General features: G+C 40.9%; 1 non-coding gene across 1 annotated transcript; it reads left to right on the plus strand.

Annotated features, from left to right (window-relative positions):
- The first annotated feature begins 305 nt into the window (after positions 1-305).
- Positions 306-411, plus strand: LOC149751341 (small nucleolar RNA R71). The gene has a single exon (XR_016398390.1). It is a non-coding gene; the product is annotated as a small nucleolar RNA R71 (small nucleolar RNA).
- Positions 412-15,479: the final 15,068 nt, after the last annotated feature.

Raw genomic sequence — 15,479 nt, forward strand, 5'->3', positions numbered from 1 at the left:
GGGAAGAGTTCATGTAATACCCACCTATCATCAGTTGGTCAATCTTATGGGACAATGCATCTACCTTGCTAGACAGGTCCATAGAATGACTTATTTCACAAATGGTCCCTTTTCTTTGAGAACTCGGGGGTGCTTGACGAGAACATGAAGCATGGTGGAGGGAGTTTTCATTTAGATTTTCAAATAATTTCCATGCTTCATGCTCATTTTGAAGCATGAATGTCCCCCCACATGCGGCATCAATCATCTGACGGTTTCGTTCAGTCAATCCGTCATAGAAGCATTCCACTAGCTGCCACTTAGGTATTTGATGATGTGGGCATTTACGGATTAGGTCCCGAAATCTCTCCCAAGTTTCATGAAATTCTTCTCCCTCAGTTTGGGAGAAGCTTGTGATAGCACGTCTAAACTGGTTCGTTCTTCCTATGGGAAAGTATTTTTTTAAAAATTCTTGTTGCATTTGACCCCAGGAATGAATCGAGTTGGCTTCTAAAGAATTCAACCATTGCTTGGCTCTATCTTTAAGGGAGAAGGGGAATAATCTAAGTTTCAGAGCATCATCAGTGAAATTCTGAATCTTGACAGTGGTGCAAATCTCAAGGAATTCATCTAGGTGTTTATATGGATCTTCATTGGTGAGCCCATAAAAAGATGGAAGCATTTGGATCACACTAGACTTTATTTCATATTGTACAGCTGCTACCTCAGGTAATCGAATGCAAGATGGGGAAGTGTAAATAGTGGAAGTAAAGTATTCCCTCAGGAGTTTGGGTTGTTCTTCAGCCATCTTAAGAGGTGGGGATGATCCTAATGTTTTGATCTTAGCTCGAATGTTCCTAAGGGTTCGTTCTATTTCAGGGTCAAAAGGTAATAGGTTTTGTACTCTAGAACGACTACCGTGCATACACTAGTACTCGATCAATCAAGCATGCAATAAAAGAGAAAAGCATATCAATCCTAGTCTTTGTCCTAAAATCACTAGACAGCTCCTAACTGGTTTGAAAAGGGCACCTAAGCCTCCAATCCGGTCTAATGAACCGAGTTGACCAGGTAAGCTCCCAGGTAAGTGGAGGGGTCACGATGCGTTCGCAAAAGTCCCACTTAAAACCCACTTGCCTCGAACAGATGAACTGTCTCCCTTATAGGGACAAAGCTTGCCTAGACATCAACTAAGCCACAGAGCGAAATTGGTGCAACCTTCGGTGATCTTCGTCCTATTGAGCTCGAATGTCCCTAGGAGCCAACGTCTAATTGATTTTAATTAAAGATGACACTATGTGAGATTGAGTTCACCTAAGTTGGGCAAGAGTCCGGTGATGAAATCCGGCTCTTATCTTGTTGGGGTGATTGCCCTTACTATGTGTAAATTGATTTGTGTATGTGTATCAAGCATGCATTCACAATTTTGCTATAATTAAAATCAAACAATCACCACAAAATTTCAAACCAATAATTAATTTAAATAAGAAAAGTTTAGAGGTTACCAAAGGGAATTTCCCCAGCAATTTAATTTTTTTTTTTTGCAAACCTCTACAGCATTTCTTTTCCGGCAGTTCTCCTTTTGATCATCCCAGATTTTTTTCCTCGATTCCTGATCAAATAATATATATAAAAAAAAAATAAATAAAAATTAGTAAGGGAGAAAAAGAAGATAAGAAAAGTAACAATAATAGAAAAAAAAAATTTTAAGAAATTTTTTTTAATTTTTAAATAAATTTTTTTTTAGTAAGAAAAATAACTATGCTAGCAATCCCCGGCAACGGCGCCAAAAATTGATCGATTCTTTCAATTTTGAAAATAAACCACGCAATAGCACGTATCCTGTAGGACAGTGATTACGGGTGTCGGTCCACAGGGATTGGAGACAAGTTATTTTTCCTAATTAAATAATTACTTCAAAAAGGATAAGCTAGAGTAAATGATAAAAACATAAGAATTAATATGGGTGTAGTAGTATGAATTATCTATGGAGAGAGGTGTTTAGGGCTAGAATCCACCGATGGATTCGTAAGTGTGATGCTTTCAATGACTTAGATGCGTGTATGATCTGATTGCTCTTAACTACAAGTTAGGGCAATCATACAAAAAGCTGAAATCTAACCCACAGTATGAGTCATCTAAACCTGGCACAAACCATCTTTTCTAAGGATAGGCATGGTCTGTCCTATTTAGCATGATTCATCTGATGATTAATTTCTCAAAGATAAATCCGATAGTTGCATAGCAATCTCTTCCAAACCACAGGTATTGGATTCAATTTCGATAAACTAGATTAATTCATGCAAAAAGACTTTCTACAAGATAAACATCTTACATAAATTAAACAAGACATTTTAAGATCATAATTTCATTGAGTATGCAACTGTCTTACAACGCTAAAAATCAAAGAAATGCAACACAAATACTCATCCATGGCTTCATCAAACCCCTAAACCAGGATTCAGCCACTCATGATGCTCGGCGACTTTGATCGGCTTGCTGAGATGCTCCACGCCATCCGCATCATTTTCTTTCACTAATTGATCCGCTCCCAGCCTCCCTTCATTCTCTTTTTTTTTATTTCTTTTCTCCCGAACAGAGCCTCCTCTGTTCTTCAAAACCGAGCTCTCCCCCCCCCCCAGCTCCTCCTTGCTGCCACCGAACGCCCTCTTTTTATAGCCGTCCGGCGCACGCGGAGAGAAGGAAGAGCGGATCACGGCAGCTGATTTTGGGGCGTGGTGCCGGGAGGCAGATGAAGGGCCGGATCACAGGCTGGTTGCGGAAGAGGTGATCCATGGCATGATGCGGGAGGCTGAATCACAGGCTGGGGATTCCAGAATGGAGTTGACACGTGATGCTTACGGACGCAAAAGATCTCAAATTCGGAAGGGGGCTGGGATCATGCTTGCAGTCGGACGGAAGGAGTTGGATGGCCGTGGGATCGGATCATCCGGGATGCTGGCTGAAGGAGAAACGGGCGCGTTGGGAGGAGCCGAAGGAGAAGGTGGCCGAATCCGTGGCGTGATATGCTGGGAGCCTGTCTTGGACGATCGGAACGGCAGCGCGGAGGCGGGGATGCAGGCGGAGAAAGAGGCGGAGGAACGGGAGGCTGGCTGCACGCACGGTGATCGCGGAGGGGCTGGTCGCCGGCTGCACCGCGTGGAGGATCTGCATCGCTGGCGGGATCGACGGGAGGAACTGGCTGCACGCATGGTGATCACATGGTTGGGAAGCTGGGAAGGATAGATAGCGGGAGGAATAAACAGCGGGATAGCGGGAGGAAGAAGATAAACAGTGGGTTTTTTTTAATTATTTATTTATTTATTTATTTTTTATTGATTTATATATATATATTTTTTTAAAACACTGTTCATATGAACAGTGTTTTCACGGGACACTGTTCATATGAACAGTGAATCCAGTAATTCTTCCCGAAATTATTTTTATTTATTTTATTATTTTATTTTATTATATATATATATATATATTTTAAATTATAAATTTTATATGAAGGCACGCAAGGCATTGGTTGGGAATTGACTTTGGGTTTGAGGTGGGTCATGATCGTTAATTTGCTTGAACTTGTTCTTGAGCCCAATGTCATTTTATTCTTACTAAACCGCTTCAGATTGAACTCAACCAGATCAGACCGTGACTTAATAAAAGGATTAATCAAATATTTTTCCATACAATTATAACTTTCAATCTAACCAGGACCAAAGCCCATTGAATTATACCCTTAGCTTGATTGCAACTCCATCAGGTTAATAATTCAGGTCAACACAATCTCCTCCTTATATGTTTTCTTGTAGTTTTCATGAAAGATCGCAACCGGAAGAGAGACAAGTTCAGAGTCGGTTTTAAGAAAAGAATTATTTACTTCTTACCATAATTTAAATTTATTTCAATAATTATTCAATTTTATGGTAAAACAAGTAGTTATCCGTTTAAGAACATTGATAAGTGCTGAAAAAAGAATATTAAATTATAGATTAATCAGCACTTATCAATGCATTAAAAGAAAATTCAGAGAATCAAAACAAAGTCGAATGCATATGTTGAGGGGGAGAATCTGAATTTTTAAGAAAGCCAAATTATTATATATATATATAAGCCAAACAATTGAGTGCATGACATAAAGACTTATATAATTCCAAATGAAAGGGGGAGCTTTAACTCCAAAATTTATTGTTTCACACCTTTCAAGTTTTGGATAAATTAAATAACCAGACACTTGAATTCATTTATAGATCTTATTTCCTTGTTTGTTGTGCAATTCACTTTACATATACTCAATGTTTTGTCATCATCAAAAAGGGGGAGATTGTGGAGTGATTGATCATAACCCTATTTGATTTTGATGAGCTCAAAGCATTTGAGTATATCTCTTGTTTACTAATGAATTCAATCTAGTGTTTCAGTAAAAATCTTATAAATTTATGGTTAAGTGCGTCTAGACTTGGTTCAAGATATTTTGGATAAGTTAAGAAGTCAAGTTGAACCAAAGTCTGAGACTCGAGTCGACTCCGGGATATTACGAGTCGACTCCAAGCGTATCAGAAGCACTGGCACAGGCTCAAGTCGACTCCGGAATGTTACGAGTTGACTCCGACTGAGAACAGACAGATGAACAGAAAGACTCAATTCAAAACCTGTCAGCGAGTCGACTCCTGAAGAGCGCGAGTCGACTCCGAAGCTTGCCGAGTCGACTCTGGAGTAGTATGAGTCGACTCCAGGGAGTTACAGACAAAAAAGTCAGAGAGCAATTCTCGACCCTGAGAGCCGAGTCGACTCCTGAGAAACGCGACTCGACTCCGATGGTTGGCAGGTCGACTCCAAAGAAAGCGAGAGTCGACTCTCAGTGGTATTCAAGGCAAAAGTCAGAGAGCAGTTTTCGGACACTGAGATCCGAGTCGACTCCCGCAATGCGCGAGTCGACTCCGATACAGCGCGACCCCATAAAGACAGAAGACCGAATTGTTGTCTCTGAGACGCGAGTCGACTCCAAGATAGCTCGAGTCGACTCCAAGGCAGCGCTACACCAAAAAGACAGAAGGCAGTGTTTCGGAAACTGAGAGCCGAGTCGACTCCGGAACAGTTCGAGTCGACTCCAAAACTGGATGAGCCAAAAGACAGAAGATCGGGAGTTCGGGCTCTGAGCGCCGAGTCGACTCCCAGTATTTTCGAGTCGACTCGAGTGAGCCAAGTTGAAGAACAGCTCTATGGATTCCATGGGATGAGCTGACTCCAAGAATGCCAAGTCAGCTCCAGTTTTTGGCGAGTCGACTCCGGGTTAAGTCGAGTCGACTCCCAGTCGAGAAGCTCACTTTAATTCAAATCCGGAACAGTTGCCGAGCCGACTCCAGAAAAGCATGAGTCGACTCCCGCTATAGCCGAGTCGACTCCAGATCGCGCGAGTCGACTCCGACCCCAACGGAAACATTGTCAGGATGTGCAGAGTGTGCAGAACGGCTAGTAAAGTGAGTCTAACGGCTAGTTTCCGTGGGGAATGGCTTAAATAGCCACAGAGGACTGTAGCAAAGCAGAGAAGTAATATTTCACTCAAAGAAAACAAGAATCCTTCATCTGCAAAGTGATTTTCAACGGAAAAGAAGGAAGAGAGCCAATAACTCCATTCAACCAACTCTTCCCAGCATTAAAGAAGTCTCCTCCTGCCTTCAAGTCTTCCAGACATTCAAGAGGAGACTCAAAGTTCAAGAAGCCCTTCTCTACTCCAACTCAAACGTGTTTGAGGGCTCTTAATTTTACTCTTATTTATATTGTTGTATATCTGCTTTTTAGAAGCTCTTGTTTTCTGTTTGTTTTTGTTCTTTCCATCTTGTCTTTACTTGATTCAATCAGGGGATTGAATCAAGGGTGTATAGGTTTGTTGGTGAGCCTAGGTTGAAACCAACGGTGTAAGGGTTCGATTGTGATCCCGGAAAAACAATCGGGGTGGTTCTAGTCGGTGAGCCTAGGAAAACCGACCGAGTTCGTTGTAACCTCGTAAAACAACAAGTTTGGTTGTGAGCTTGTAAAACAACCGGCTGTAATCCGAGGGGTTATAGTGAATTCCCAAGTGAGGCTTGGGGAGTGGACGTAGGAGCAAGGGTTAGCTCCGAACCACTATAAAATCATTGTGTTTGTGATTGCTTGTGTTTCTCTCTTTCTTTCATTTCATTCACAGCACATAGCATCTAATTAAACAATTTACAAAAAGTGTTAATTAGTATTTTCCAAATCAAATAATTGTAAAAGTTATTTTAAAACCCAATTCACCCCCCCTCTTGGATTGTCTATCTGGGCAACAAAAATACTAATCCATCAATGTAGTCAACTGGTGCAACAGGCTAACTTTGTCAAAAGAAAAGCCTTCCAGCACAAACAGGGCTTTGAAAGAAGATGCTCCAACCTTCAGAAGATTGTAACTGAGGTGTGTACTCAAGAGAGTACCCCAAGCATATTGCTAGACATTTGTTTTGTTTGCTCGGCTTATTTGGTGGAAATTCTGGAAATTGGTTTATCTTATTGGATAATTACCCGTTTATATAGATTAATGTTTGATTTGGTTTCAAATTTTGACACATCTTGTCCTTGTAAATAACATTCTAATTACCGCCTCACTTTTAAATTCCTTTTTTTCAACTTATCTTTCTCGATATTTTCCTTGGATCACAAATTGATCTTTTTGCATGTTCTTGAGAAGATTATATATATATATAATCACAACACCATGCCGGAGCAACAACATTATCCCAGAGAAGAAAATTATACTTGATAATTATTTCTTATTTTCCTTTAGCATATGTTATTGTTTATGCTTCTGTAAGAGAGTTATGGGTTGTTCTATGTGAAGGAGGAGTCTTCTAGAAAACCAGGATCTTTTCCCTGCAGCGAAAGAAAATTAAGAGAAAAATTCTGCAAAACAATGAACTGAGCGAAAGAAACACAAATCTCACCACTAGCAATCCAAGCATATTGCCTCCCAAGAGATCCACACTCACTGTCTCTCACTGATTTTTGTGGCTCTCGCAAATTTTGTGTGACTTCTTCTCTTATATAGTTCTGATGGCCAACCCTGGCTATTTATAGCCATCATATAAAACCCTAGGCAATGATATCCGTGGGATCCTTAGGGATCTCTATTCTCGGTTGTAGGATCACTGAAAAATAATTTTTTACAAAACTCCATATATTCTTTTAATTCCAAATTTTGGGCTTCTACAAATTGCAAAAATATCCATCAACACTTTGCAATTGACCCCTGAGAACATGAGATTAATTTTGGTGAAATCCATTTTGCTTACAATTTTTGTTTATTTATCCTTCTACAACACTATTTTCCATATAGGCCAATAGGATCGGAAAAATCACTGATTAAATTTCTGGCTTACATGATTCTTAATTCTTATTCTGTAATTCAGTTGGACCCCAAAAATTGTTTCTAAAATAATTTTACAAATAAATATTTGACTTATAATAATAATAAAATATAATGAAAATAGTACCTCAAATTGAGGCTAGTGGATTCTTTATTGAGCATCTATATAAATCTATCTGATGCACTCAAGATCCAACTTTGTTTGTATATTTGATCTGGAGAAGACCATTAACAATTGACTCAGTCAAGCATAAGAACACATCAAATATATTTGCATAGACCTCTCAGGTCAAAAGACATATAAACTAATTGTGCTGAATACTCTTCTCAATATCAGTGATCACCTTCAAATGGTATTCATATTTGGATCTCGTTCAATGCATGTACTCTTACAGTCACCCACTCGTCTGCTTAAGGTCTCTACCTCAATGACGAAGCTATCATCCTATTTATATAGCGGCACAATGAGTGTAGGCCTAAAATATATAACTCGGCCTAGAACAACATGAGTTAACAAGGAACTGAAAGACCACCACTCCATGCCTATAAATCATTAATCATCGGTGTGGTCTTTCTACAATATTACTCAACATATATACTATGCGAACATCTTATGTCACAATAAAATACCCAGTAAACAAATAAACATATATGTGAAAAGGAGAAATAAATAATTTAATAATTATTAAAATTGTCTTACAAACTTGGTTTATGAGGGCATATATCTAACATTGTATACATGAGGCTCCCAACTGCTGAGGCATAGGGACAGCTCCTAATCTTATCTCTCTCTCTTGAGTCTTAGGACTCATTTTCTTTGAGAGATAAATGCCATGCCTCCAGGTAAGAACCCTTTCTTGGCATCTTGCATATTGAATTTGACCAGTATCCTGTCAATGTAGTTAAGCTGTGAAAATCCTAAATGTCTTTTCTTTCAGTCTCTAAACAATTTGATCCCAAGAATGTAAGATGCTTCCCCGAGGTATTTTATTGAAAAATGGTTCGACAACCATACTTTCACAGATGACATCGCTCCGACGTCATTCCCCGTGAGTAGAATATCATCTATATAGAGGACTAGGAACATAACAGTACTCCCACTAATCTTCTTGTAAACACAAGGCTCATCCATATTTTGTGAGAAACCAAACTCTTTGATTGACTCATCAAATCAGATGTTCCAGCGACGTGATGCTTGTTTTAGTCCATAGATGGACTTGATCAACTTGCACACCTTAGATTCATTTCCAGAAAATATGAAGCCCTCAGGCTGTTCTATGTAAATCTCCTCTTAGATGTACCCATTTAAAAATGCGGTTTTAACATCCATCTGCTATATCTCATAATCATAGTAAGCAGTTATATACAACAGAATTCTTATGGACTTCAACATGGCCACTGGCGAGAATGTTTCCTCAGAGTCTATACCAAACTTCTGAGTATAACTCTTTGCCACTAGTCTAGTCTTAAAGGTCTCTACCTTTCCACTAGGTCCTCTTTTCCTTTTGTAGACCCATTTACAACCTATAAGCTTAATGCCTTCTGGTCGGTCTACCAATGTCTAAATCTCATTGGAATACATAGAGTCCATCTCAGATTCCATTGCCACTTTCCAGCGTGCAACATCTTTATCGCTCATTGCCTCAGAGTAAGTATATGGATCATTATCCAAATCCTCTGATTCCAATTGTAAACTCTCATTTAACATTGAGTATCTCATCGGAGGTCTAATTACTCTCTCACTCTGTCTAGGCTCTTGATCTCTGAACAATTTAGGATAATCAGTGATGACTATTTGTTCCTTATTGTTCTCATTTACTTCTTTTACGGGTTCAGGTGATTGCTCATCAAGAACAATCTCGCTTCTGCCTTCGTTTAGGCTATACGCTTCTTCCAGAAAAGTAACATTTCTACTGACAATTACCTTGTGCTCACTGGGAACGTAAAAATAATATCCAGTGGATATTTTGTGGTAACCCATAAATGAACACTTCTCGGTCCAGCTTGCACACTTTAGACTCATCTTCAGATGTAAAACCTTCAGGTTGGATCATATACACCTCCTTTTCTAAATCTCCATTTAGAAAAGCGGTTTTAACATCCATCTGCCAGATCTCATAGTCTAAATGTGCTGCTATCGCAAGCACAATCCAAATGGACTTGAGCATTGCTACATGAGAAAACGTCTCGTCATAGTCTATACCATAACGTTGACGATAACCCTTGGCAACCAGACGGGCTTTGTAGGTTTCCACCTTTCCGTCTGCACCATGTTTTCTTTTGAAAATCCATTTGCACCCTGTAGGTTTAATCCCTTCAGGTGGGTCAACTAATGTCCATACATCATTGACCTTCATGGATTCCATTTCGGATTGCATGGCTCCAAGCCATTTATCAGTCTTTTCTTTGCATTGCATCCATGTAAGTGATCGGATCCTTATCGTTTTCATCTAGTTCGACAGGATCCCTGTCCCGAACCAAGAAATCGTAGTATCTGTTCGGTTGACGTGGTACTCTATCTGATCGTCTTAATGGTACATCCAAAGTGGGTTCTGGATTTGATCTAATCAACTCAGACTCAACTGGTTCAGTGGATGGTGTTGGGTCTTCTACATGTTGAATTTCCCTAAGTTCAACATTAGAGCTACTACTTCCTTCTCCAAGGAATTCCTTCTCCAAGAAAACAACTCTATTGCTTACGAATAACTTTTGTTCTTCAGCAAGGTAGAAATAATATCCTTTAGTTTCTTTAGGGTAACCGACAAAGAAACATTTGTCAGACCTGGCTTCAAGTTTGTCTGTTTTCAAACGTTTGACATAAGCCGGACACCCCCAAACCCTAAGGAGAAAGTACCGATTTCCGTCTCGTCCACATCTCATGTGGTGTTTTATTCACAGATTTACTTGGAACCTTATTAAGTATATAACAGGCTGACTCAAGCGCATATCCCCAAAAGGATATGGGCAAACTTGCAAACCCCATCATGGATCGAACTATGTCTAACAGGGTTCGATTTCTCCTTTCTGATACTCCGTTATACTGCGGTGTACCAGAAGTAGTCCATTGGAAAAGAATCACATTCTCTCCTAGATATGTTAGAAACTCACTGGAGAGATATTCTTCTCCTCAGTCTGACCAAAGAGTTTTAATACTCTTGCCAGTTTGTTTTTCTACTTCATTACGATATAATTTGAACATTTCAAATGATTCAGATTTATGTCTCATTAAATAGACATAACCATACCTAGAAAGGTCGTCTGTAAACGTAATGAAATATGAATACCCACCTCTAGCATTTGTACTCATTGGCCCTCATACATCAGAATGTACAAGGGTCAATAAGTCACTGGCTCGTTCACCTTTTTCGGTAAAAGGTGATTTGGTCATCTTACCAAGAAGACATGACTCGCAGGTTGTCAATGATTCACAATCATTAACATTGAGAATTTCCTCTTTACTTAACCTGTTCATCCTGTTCTTGTTAATATAACCTAGCCTATAATGCCAAAGGTAGACATCCATGACATTATCTATTCTAGGGCGCTTCCTTGACGTGTACATTACATTAACAGGTTGTGATAACAAGTAGATGCCATTGCTCAATCGTCCATTCATTACGGTAACACCATTCATAATGATATCACAAGAACATTTCTTTATTGAAATTTCATAACTGTTCATGGCCAAGAGGCCTACGGAAATTACATTCAATAAGAACATAGGACAATAGTGACAATCACTCAAGACAACTACATGAGCATTGAAAACAAGTTTGAGATTTTCTAAAGCTAGAACTAGAACAGATCTTCCATCTCCAACATTCAGGAATCTCTCGCTGTTTTCAAATCTCTCATTGACCTGAAGTCCTTGCAACGAATTGCATATATTAAACGGACTTCCAGTATCTAATACTCAGGTCGAATTATCACATATAGAGAAATTACAAGGTGTTATCATATAAATACCTTGATCAGCAACTGATTGCCCTTTTCTCTTGCTTGGCCTGTTCGGATCAAGTGAGGCAAGGTACTGAGGACAATTCCTCTTCCAATGCCCCTACTTCTTACAATAGAAGCATTCTGCCTGACTCTGGTCAGCCTTAATCTTTTTGGTCTGACTATGCTGAGTTTTCAGCTTTCTAAGCCAGCTATTAAAATTGGGTCTTATCAGCTTATCACTATCCAATAGCGATCGGTTAGTGGCCATTTCTGCATAAAAGAAAATTGGCTTATTAGTGTATGAATTGACTAAACCCTAAAGACTTGGACTTTAGTCTAAAGGTCCTCCCACTATTTTATACAAATTTGTAGCCTCTACCTCAAATTCGAAGAATTACACTTAAATCTTTAGTAAGCACTAGAACCCAATTGATCGCATATGGGCCCGAGTGTGGCTCGGCCAACCCATATGCACCTATTGGTAGGTTCTGAACCAATTGTTTCACCATAGGTCCAAAGTTTCATTTGTTTGTTATGCTTTATTAGTATAAATAATAGCCTAGGGGTCTGGGACGGAAAGGCAGGAGTTTGAGTTGTTGTTTCTTGGTGCATTGTACCTGCTCTCACCCGAAGTAAAGCACTATAATAAAGTAAGTTTCTTTCTAGTTCGACTTTTCTTTGCTCTGGTTGGGACCTACCATCTGGTATCAGAGCCAGGCTATGTCAAACAAAGAGAGGATAGAGCATCTATAAGCAGAGATGGGCGCCATGCAGAAGGGGTTACGTGGCTTGGAAACGCGAGTGGAGGGGTGCTTCACTGAAGTCTTGGAGGTTATTTGCAACCTTTTGACCTCAGTTCAGCAACCACCACCGCCTGAGCTGCCAACTTTGCCTCCTCTATCTTCGTGGGATGAAGGTCATGGGCGAATGGAAGATTACGTCGGGGACGAATGTCATCTGAGATTGGATTTTCTATGGTTCACCGAGTCAAGGCACCCCAGCTAACTAATGGGTATCCACAACCTCATTTTACTTGGATGAGGAAGCGAACCACTGGTGGAAGTGGTTACGACGGGCATACAGAGATGAGAGATTGGTGATCACCTGGAGGGTGTTTGATGGAAGTTACTGGCTCAATTTGGGCCCAACAAGTACATGAATTTCACGAGAGATTATCGCGTATTCAACAGAAAGGGTCAATGAGGGAATATCAGCAAGAATTCGAAAAACTTGCCAACTGAGTCTGAGGCTAGCCACAGGAAGCGCTCATCGGCATATTCATTGAAGGACTCAAGGAAGAGATAGCGAAAGTGGTGCGCATGAGGCAACCCCATTCTCTGCGGGAAGCAATCACGATTGCTCGCATTAGGGAGGAAAGGTTGGAGCAGAAGTGGAATGCCTCACATAGCATCGGGCCTCGTATTACTAGTGCCCCAATAGCCCCAACCATGCCAACAAATGTACTGCGACTCCCTACTCCAACACCAATCCGACACATCACCTAGGAGAAAATGCAGCAGCATCGGAAGAGAGGACTTTGCTTCAAATGCAATGAGCGGTTCACCCCGAGGCACCGACGCGAGACCCCTCAAGTCTACTTGATAGAAGTGGATCGAGTGGAGGAGATGGAACGATCCAGTGGTGGCGAGCTCGAGCATTACGGTGAAGACAAGTTTGAAGACGACGCACACCCGGTGAACTCGCTACATGCACTATCTAGATGGAACATACCAAAAATAATGTGGGTGATGGCTCACATCCAAGGACAACTGCTGACAGTCCTTATTGACAGTGGGTCAACACATAACTTTATAAGCGATCGCATTGCAAGCTGCTTTAGCTGCTTGTAGATGCCACGGTGAAATTTGGGGTCCGAGTCGCAAATGGAGAAACCTTCCAATGCCAAGAAATGTTTCGATCTGTGGAGGTTGAGCTACAAGAAAAGAAGTTTCTGGTGACCTTTTATACGCTATCGTTAGTGTGGGTTGGATGCTGTTCTCGGCATCCAATGGCTGGAGATGCTTGGTCCAATGTTTTGCGATTGGAAGCAGCTGACGATGAAGTTCAAGTGGAATGGCTAAGAGTGTGAGCTCTCTGGGCAACCAACACAACTTGCCCAAATTCCACATCCATGGAAAATGTTGCGAGAGATAAAAGAGAGAATTCAATTATTTGTTGTATTTTTCAAAGACTTGGTCAAACACCTGCCCTTGGCCGAGACGAGAGAGCTACCCACGGACCTACGAAAGTTGATGGGAAACTACTCCAATCTTTTTGAGGAACCTCAAGGGCTACCACCGGAGCTAGCATTTGTCCAACGGATTTCTTTACAAGAAGGAACTTTGGCTATCAATGTATGACTGTATCGGTATGCTTATTACTAAAAGAATTAGATTGAGCACCAGGTAGCTAACATGCTACAAAGTGGGATTATCAAGGAGAGCTAGAGTCCCTTTTTCTCCCCAATTTTGCTAGTGAAGAAGAAAGATGATACCTAGAGGTTTTGCACGGATTATCGAGCACTCAATGCTGTCGCCCTCAAAGATAGGTTCCCTATTCCAATTGTCAATGATATGCTCAATGAACTACATGGAGAACGCTATTTTATCAAGCTTGACCTTAGGACGGGTTATCACCAAATCCAAGTCCACCCTGAAGATATCCATAAGACAACCTTTTGCACACATAACGGCCACTTTGAGTACCTTGTCATGCCCTTCGGGTTGTGCAATGCCCCATCGACATTCCAGGCCGCCATGAATTCCATCTTCAGAAGGTATTTGCGTAAATTTATTTTGGTATTTTTCAATGATATTTTGGTGTATGGTACCACATGGCAGCTTCATTTGTCTCATCTTGACATTACACTCAAGATTCTTGCTGATCACCAATTTTACTTGAAACCATCCAAATGCTTGCTTGGGCAACAAGTCGAGTATCTTGCCCACATTGTTTCAGCTAATGGAGTGCAGGTAGATGCCACAAAAATAAAAGCTATACGGGAATGGCAACGTGCCACTACCATGACAGAACTACGGAGTTTTCTTTGGCTCACGTGATATTATCGAAAGTTCGTCAAGGACTACGGAATCATTGTCGCACCATTGACAGTGTTGCTGAAGAAAAGATAGTTCCAGTGGAGTTCTCAGGCCGAGCAAGCCTTCCACCTTCTAAAGCAAGCAATGATGCATTAGACAGCCTCCGTGCTTGCCATTCCAAACTTTTTGAAAATATTTGTGATCGAAACTGATGTATCAGGCAAAGAAATTAGGGTTGTACTATCTCAAAATGGGAAGCCTATAGCTCACATGAGCAAGGCGCTAGGCTCGACTAAGAAGGGGTGGTCCACTTACGCCAAAGAGATGTTGGAAATCATGGAGGCGATACGGATCTGTTGGGAAGGAAGTTCCAAATATGCACTAATCAAAAGAGTTTGTGGCACATTTTGGAGCAACGAGTGAGTACATCGGAGTAGCAGAAGTGGGTGGCTAAACTCTTGGGGTATGAGTACGAGATTATCTACAAGCCCGGGAAGGAAAACACCACAGCGGATGCTTTGTCTCACCTACCCAAAGCAGCCATGCTCAATGCCCTTAGTCGCCTAGTATTTGACATTTGGGGTGAAATTTGGATTGCCAACAGTGAAGACCCTTATTTGTGACACAAGATCCAACAATTAGAAGCCACACCCAATGGCATGAAGAACTATCACCTCAAGAAAGGAATCTTGTACTACAAAGACAAGGTCCTAATTCCACCGGGGTCACCACTTTGTACAAAGTTGATGGGAGAGTTCCATAACACAAAAATAGGCGGGCATTCGGGTGCACTAAGAACCTACAAACGAGTTTCCCAAGCCTTTCGTTGGGAATCGATGAAGAAGGATATACAGAGATTTGTGGCAGAATGTATGGTTTGTCAGCAACATAAGTACAAAGCTCAAGCCCCGGCTGGGCTAGTACAACTGCTTCCGGTGCCTACTCAAGTGTGGGAGGACATTTCCCTTGACTTTATCGAAGGGTTACCGTTGTCCAAAGGAAAAAATGTGGTATTGGTCGTCATCGATCAACTTGCCAAATACTCACATTTTTTGGCTCTCTCTCACCCATATACTGCAAAAGAAGTGGCGGAACTTTTTGTAAGTCCAGTGGCCCACTTGCATGGGATGCCAAGGTCAGTC

This window comes from Phoenix dactylifera, chromosome 14, assembly GCF_051530095.1.
Source record: "Phoenix dactylifera cultivar Ajwa chromosome 14, Ajwa_hap1_PhDact_Kaust_v1.1, whole genome shotgun sequence".
NCBI lineage: Eukaryota > Viridiplantae > Streptophyta > Magnoliopsida > Arecales > Arecaceae > Phoenix > Phoenix dactylifera.